This window comes from Mesocricetus auratus, unplaced genomic scaffold (genome assembly GCF_017639785.1).
Source record: "Mesocricetus auratus isolate SY011 unplaced genomic scaffold, BCM_Maur_2.0 Super-Scaffold_4256, whole genome shotgun sequence".
Classification (NCBI taxonomy): domain Eukaryota; kingdom Metazoa; phylum Chordata; class Mammalia; order Rodentia; family Cricetidae; genus Mesocricetus; species Mesocricetus auratus.
In genome coordinates this window covers 95189393-95197418 of record NW_024429182.1, presented here as the reverse complement: position 1 = coordinate 95197418, position 8026 = coordinate 95189393, and the positions used below count along the sequence as shown (strand labels likewise).

Genomic DNA, 8026 nt, shown 5'->3' with positions numbered 1-8026 from the left:
CCCACTGGCCCAAACACAGTGCGACATTTTCGTGAAGTGTTGCCTAAAGAGTCATTAGATTTCCTTGTGCCTAGTGGAGAGAACAAGCTCCTCAGATAAACCACATGCAGGTGAGCCAGGGTGCTTCTGGCTATAAACCGGCTTGTGACGGCAATCCAGCACTAGGGAACTGGAGGAAGGAAGGAAAATTAAGAGCTGAAAAGGTTCTTCTTCTTGGGATTTCAAAATGAAGTGATCTATGTTTATGGGGGCATATCCATGATGTGCTGCAGTAACATCTATAGTACGAGACACAGGCATGGCTGGATAGCAATGACTGTAAACTGTAATAAGCTGTTCCCTTGGCTACAATGATATATCCATCTTTTTATTTTCTGATTAGTTTTAGTTTGAAGTTTATGTTGTCAGATATTAATATAGTGCTGTTTGCTTACCCCTTGTTTCTGTTTGATTGAATTACATTTGTAATCCTTTTTCTGTATGATGGTAGTTTTAAAGATAAGAAATAGTATGAATTTGGGTAGGGAGCTGGGAAGGATCTGGGAGGAGTTGGAGGAGTAAAAACTGCAATCAGAATATATTATATTGAAAAAAACAATTTTCAATAAAAATAAGAAAATCAAACAAAAGAAAAGGGAACACCAGCTGTGATAACATACGCTGAATAGTCCAGGTAAACAGGTAAGCTAACTGAAGACCTTCACCACTTCCCCCTTTCCTCCAACTACAACACACTAGTCTCATGCCTAGCTCTACAACAGAACACTTACTTCAGCCTCCTTCTACCTCCAACTCACCCATATCTCCTGTGGCCCCCAGGACCTGCTCCTAATGTTCCTACCCTCCCCCCATTGCTTATCCCAGATCCTAACTCCAGCAGGCACTTCCTGCTAATTTACATGTGACTCCTACCAGGGAAGCAGGCAGGCTGACAGCAGATCTTCACTGCTCCCTCTATTCTTCCATAATCAAACATTTTTCTCACACCTAGCTCTGAGACAGAATACCTGCTGCAGCCCTCTCTGTCCCCCTCTGCCATTCCTATGGATTCCACAGATCTTCCCCTCTTCACTTCCTTATCCTCACAGGTTGCTTTATCCCCAAACCCAACTCCAGCAGTTACCCCCTATTATCCCAAAGGCTGTCTATAGATCATCTGTTCTTCTTCTGTTCATCCTTATCTAACACCGTAGTCTCTATTAGCAGGCCTTCTAGGGTGACCTCTGTTCACTGTCTATACTCATTACAAGGAAGATAAATAAAGTTTCTTGTCCTGCTGCCTATGAAACCCTTCAGATACCTAGGCACACCCCTTTCTTAAATATAAGCTTCCAATACCCATCCATGCATTTAACCTGGAGCCCTCAATGACAGCATATATAAGGTACACAAAAATTTGCTACCAGACAAATTAAAGCTATCACACCCCACTAAAATCCAAGTAGGAAACAGAAACCAAGGAACACCCCCCCCGCAAAAAAAGACAAAACCAGAAATTTGCACTTAGATCTATAGTCATCCAATCCCTGATGTCTAGATGCCAGCCCAAAAATACAATAACAGCTAAGGCAATTTGTCTCCAACAGAGCCCAGCAACCCTAACACAGTAAGCTCTGAATATTCCAATATAGCTGAGGCACAAGGAAAAGATCTTAAAGCAGCCTGTCTGAAGATGGTAGAGGTCCTTAAAGAAGAAATTAATAAATACCTTTAAAAAGTACAGGAAAACACGAAAAAACAGTGGAAGGAAATGAATAAAAAACTTTTTTTAAGTCCTGAAAATTAAGACCTGAAAATGCAGACAGAATCAAGAAAGAAAACCCAGAGAGGGGGAATACAGGAAATAAAATAAAATTAAGAATTTGACACGGTCCCTGGCGTGATTCCATCCTGCTTTTCTGTTCTGAGGAGCAGCAGGCAGTTTACTCCGTGTGACTTCTCTCACACCGAAGTACGGGCCTCTACCTCATGGAAGACTCGATGGTCATGGACATGAGCCTTCTTAGGCCTCAGAACTACCTTTTTGGTTGTGAACTAAAAGCTGACAAAGATTATCACTTTAAGGTGGATAAATGATGAGAATGAACACCAATTTTCACTAAGAATGGTTAGTTTAGGGGTAGGGGTAAAAGATGAATTACACACCGTAGAGGCAGAGGCAATGAACTATGAAGTCAGTCCACTTAAAGTAATACTGGCAACTTTGAAAATGTCTGTACAACCAACAGTTTCCCTCGGGGGCTTTGAAACTACACCACCTGTGGTCTTCCAGTTGAGGTGTGGTTCAGGGCCTGTACACATTAGTGGACAGCACTTAGTAGCTGCAGAGGAAGATGCTGAGTCAGAAGATGAGGATGAGGAGGATGTAAAACGCTTAAGTATGTCTGGCAAGCAATCCGCTCTTGGAGGTGGTAACAAAGCTCCATAGAAAAAAGTAAAAATCGATGAAGATGAGGATGATGATGATGAAGATGAAGATGATGAAGATGATGATTTTTTTCAATATATGTTTTTATTTAAATTAGAAACTTGAATGCTTCACATGTCAATCCCAGCAACCTCTCCCACCCCTCCTCCATTGTTCATCCACTCTCCCTCCCAGCTCCCCATCCAATCCCCACATCATTCCCCAGGAAGGGTGAAGCCCTCCTTGGGGGGATCTCCAAAGTCTGTCATTTCATCAAGGGTAGGACCTAGGCCCTTCCCCATGTGTCCAGGCTGAGAAAGCATCCCTCTATTTAGAATGGGCTCCCAAAACTCATTCATAAGCCATGGTAAATACTGATCTACTACCCAGGGCCCCAGTGATTTCTGTGGCCTACTCACTGACACTACATTCATGGAGTCTGGATCAGTCCCCTCTTGGTCTCTCAGCCATCAATCTGGGATTCAAGAGCTCCCCCTTATCCAGTCAGCTGTCTTGGTGTGATCCACCATCATGGTCTTGACCCCTTTGCTCATCTCTCTTCCATCTCTGTCACTAGGTTCCAGGAGTTCAGTTCAGTGTTTAGCTGTGGGTGAAGATGATGACTTTGATGATGAAGAAACTGAAAAAAAAGTTCCATTAAAGAAATCTGTACAAGTTATCCCAGCCAAAAGTGCACAAAAATCAAACCAAAATGGTCAAGAGTTCTTCAAAAAACAGGAAAAAACTCTTAAAACCCCAAAAGGACCTAGTTCTGTAGAAGAAATTAAGGCATAAATGCAAGCAAGTATAGAAAAAGGCGGTTCTCTTCCCAAAGTGGAAGCCATGTTCATTAATTATGTGAAGAATTACTTCCAGATGACTGACCAGGAGGCTATTCAAGATCTCTGGCAGTGGAGGAAGTATCTCTAAGAAAACGGTTTAAACAGTTTGAAATATTATGTCTTACTTAATTTATGTAACAGTTGATATATCTGGCTGTCCTTTTTATAATGCAAAGTGAGAACTTTCTCTACTTTGTTTGACAAATGTTGTTCAGGTTACATTGCCAAAAAATGTGATGTCTAAAATGCCTGTTTAGTTTTCAAGGATGGAACTCCACTCCTTACTTGGTTTAAGTATGTATGGAATGTTCTGATAGGACATATTAATACTGGTGGTCATATGTGGAAATGGTAGGGAGACAAAAATATACATGTGAAATAAACTCAGTATTTTAATAAAGTAGCACAGTTTCTATTTGCTTATTTAACTTCCATTCTTTGTCTGAAGTTAAAAATGTCAGTGTCCTCAAATCTCAGTTCATGCCTCCCCAAATACTAGTTAATCTTTGTAAATTGTGGTTCATGTAATTCTTTATAGACATGGACATTTAGGGACCTTTCCTCTATTTAGGCTCATTCACCTGATCTAGGTTGGATATAACCATTGTGATTTATCCATTCCAGTTTGCTGTGGTGTATTAACACATACTATCACAATGCACGGGACAGTCTTCATACACTTCAAAACAAAACTCAGTGCTATCTTAGCAGTTTTCAAGGTACCCCTGTTTAGTATTTTGCTGTTTGTGTTTTCTGTTATGGTCTTTCTCTACAATTGTATAATATCAATATCAAGTCCTCTAATAGGGTAAGCAATTAGTTCTGGGAATTTTCTTGGGACACTCAATTGTCCTTACATATATTCCTAGCCTTTATTTCTGTACAGATATTTTAAATATTTTTTAAATTTTATTTTTAACTTTGCAAAAGGTTCTTTTGAGTATCTGAATATAGATGGGAATTGAGATACTGAAGTTGTCCAGGTTGTAACTTAGTCTAGGGGTGCTTCCTTTGTTACTCATAACCTTTTACTAAAGAAAATATATACATACAGATACACAATAGGTATATAGTCATGACATTTTAAGTTATTTGGTAGATACACAACAAAGATTAAAACAAAATAGTCTGTAAAAAATGACAGGAACTACAGTAGAAGCTTTAGAAATAGAATGCAAGAGATGGAAGAGAATGGCAAGGTTGAAGATATGATAAAAGAAATGGATTAATCATTTAAAGAGATCATTTAATTGTATCATTGGCCAAAGAAAATATTAAATCTAAAGCTTCTGACAGAATCATCAAAGAAATCTGGGAAATTTTGAAAAGATCAAACAGAAGAATAATAGGAATAGGGGAAAGTAAAGAAACTTAGCTGACAGGACTGAAAATATTTTTAACAAAATTAAAGAAGAAAATTTGCCTAACCTTAACAATGAGATGCCTATAAGAATACAAGAAGCATACAGAATACCAAATAAATTGGATCAGAAACATACGTCCCCTTTGTAGGTAATAATCAGTACAAAACATACAGAACAAACAATGAATATTAAAAGTTGCAAGGGAAAAAGTACAAGTAACATATAAAGGAAAACCTATTAGAATTAACACTTACATCTCAATGGAGGCTCTATAGCCAGAAGGGCATGGACAGATGTGCTACAGATTCTAAGAGACCACAGATGCCAGCATAGACCACTAGACCCAGCAAAACTTTCAATTTTTCATATATGTAGACAATAAAGTATTACATGATAAAGCCAAATTTAAACAAGATTTATGCACAGATTCCCCCGTATAGTAGGTGATAGATGGAATTTTCCAACATAAGGAGTTTAAATACACTCACTAAAACACAGGGGATGAATAATCTTATCAGAAGAAGGAAAACACACAAACAATACCACCACCACTAAAAACAACACCACCACCAAAATAACAGGAATAGTCATTGGTCATTGATATCTCTCAATTCCCCAATAAACATACACAGATTAACAGAATAAATGTGAAAACAGGATCCATCCTTCTGTTGCATCAAAGAAACACAGCTTAGCATCAAGGACAGACAAAAGGTTGGAGAAATATTTCATTTGAATGGACTTAAGAATCAAGCTGCTCTAGGCATTTTTTTAATCTTGCAAAATAGATTTCAAATCAAAACTAATCAGAAGAGACCAGGAAGGGCACTATATACGAATCAAAGGAAAAATATACAAAAGTGACATTTTAATTCTTAAAAACTACAGTGCAAGCATAAGAAAAACTCAGTTTGGAAAAGAAACCATACTATAACTTGAATAAAATGTTGATTCTCATGTGCTAAGGATGAGAGATCTAAGTACTCTACTCTCACCAATAGAAAGCTCATGCAGACAAAAAGTAAACAGAGAAATGCCAGAGCCAATAGAAGTTATAAACCAATTGGTCCTAAAATATACTTATTGAACATTTAACCCAAACAAAAAAGAATATAAATCTCCTCATTTCATGGTAATTTCTACAAAACTGACCACATACTCAGACACAACACAACCCTCAGCATGTAAAAGAAAATTGAAGTAACATACTGCATTCTTTCAAATCACTACAAATTAAAGCTGGATATTAAAAATGTCAGAAACAACAGAAAACTTACAAACTTATGGAAAGAGAACAACTCTCTACTAAATGAAATATCAGTCCTACTATATTTGAATGAAAATTAATAAGCAACACACTCAAACATATGGGACACAATAAAAGCAATTAAAAGAGACTAATTCACAGCACTAAATACTAATGTAAAAAACTGGAGAAAACTCATACTAGCAAGTTAACAGCACATCTTAAAGCTCGAGAACAAAAGGAGTAGCTGGCAAGAAAAAAAGAAACTCTGGGCTGAAATCAATAAAATAGAAACAGGGTAATATAAAGAATCAAGGAAACAAATAGTTGATTCTTTGAAAAAAATCATTAAGATTGACAAACACTTATCAAAATGTACTGAAAGGGAAAGAGAAAATACCCAAATTAACAAAATCATAAAAGATGAGTGGGACATAACAATACACATTAAGGGAACCCAGAGAATCAGGTGGACATGCTTTAAAAACCTATATTCTACAGAATTTGAAAATTGAAAAAAATAAATGGATAGTCTTCTCTACAGATACCACTTATGAGTTAAATCAAGGTCAGATATGCAATTTAAATGGACTTGTAACCTCCCTATTGAAATAGAAGCTGTCATTAAAAGTCTCCCAGTCAAAAACTTTCCAGGGCCAATTGGTTTTAGTCCAGATTTCTACCAGATATTCAAAGGAAAGTTAACATCAGTTCTCCTCAAATTATTCCACTAAATAGAAACAGAATGAACTTTAATCAATTTGTTTTAAGAGGCCACAGTTATCCTGATACCCTCACCACATGAAACCTCAACAAAGAAAGAGAATTATAAAACAATTTCCCTTATGAACATAAATGCAAAGATATTCAATAAAACACAAATTGAATCCAAGAGCACATCAAAAAGATCACCCACCATGTTCAAGTAGGCTTAATGCCACAGAGGCAGGGATGATTAAACATAACCAAATCAAAAAATATAATCCACCATGTAAATAAAATGAAAGACAAAAACCACATTATCATCTTATTGGCATCAGAAAAGCCTGTGACAAAATCCAACACCCTTTGATGACAACAGTTCCGGAGAGATTAGAGATACAAGGAACATATCTAAACCTAATGAAGGCAGCTCACAGCAAGCCCATACCCAATATAACTTAAATATAGAAAAACTCAAAGTAAAATCCACTAAAATCAGTCATAAGACAATGGTGTCCATTCTCCATACCTATTCAAAAATAGTAATAAAAATTCTAACTAGACAAAATAACAGAAGGTGATATAATTGGAAAGGAAGAGATCAATGTATTTTTATTTGCAGGTTATGTGACAATGTATATAAATTACCCCAAAAATTCAATTGAGGAACTCATAGACCTGATAAACACATATAGCAAAGTAGCTATATACAAATTTAAATCACAAAAAACTTAGCCCTCCTATATACAAATGGCAAATGTACTAAGAATATTGGGGGGGGGGGAACACCTTTCACAACAGCCTCAAATACTATAAACTGCCTTGTGGTAAATCTAATCAAGCAAAGACTTGTGTGATAAAAACTTCAAATCCTCAAAGAAAAAAAAGTGAAGAACATATCAGAAGTTGAAAACATTTGCAATGGTCATGCTTAAACAAGATTAACATAGTAAAAATGCCCATCCTATCAAAACAATCTACAGATTCAATGCAATCCTCATCAAAATTCCAGTACAATTCTTATAGACCTTGAAAACACAAATCTCAGCTCATATGAAAAACAAAAAACCTAGGATACCACAAACTATCCTAAACAATTAAAAAAACTGCTGAAGATCTTACCATTCTTATGGCACCTCAAGAAACTGAAAAACTTCTGTAAGGAAAAATAATTGTCATTGGAACAAAGTAGATGCCTATATAATGGGAAAATATTTCCCAAGCCAATATTTGATAGAGACCAATATCCACATGAATAAAGAATTAAGGAATGAGATATCACAAAAACCAAATTATCCAATTAAAAACAAAGCACAATTCTAAACAATAATTCTCATAGAGCAAACTTCCATGAGTGAGAAACACTTAAGGATATGTTCAACATCCTTAGCCATTAAGGAAATGGAAATGAAAACCACTTTGAAATTGTATTTTAAACCTGTCTGGATGGTTAAGAGCAATAAAA

At 36.4% G+C, this 8026-nt stretch overlaps 1 pseudogene; it reads left to right on the top strand.

The window, feature by feature from the left end:
* The first annotated feature begins 1968 nt into the window (after positions 1-1968).
* Positions 1969-3337, top strand: LOC101832986 (annotated as a pseudogene).
* Positions 3338-8026: the final 4689 nt, after the last annotated feature.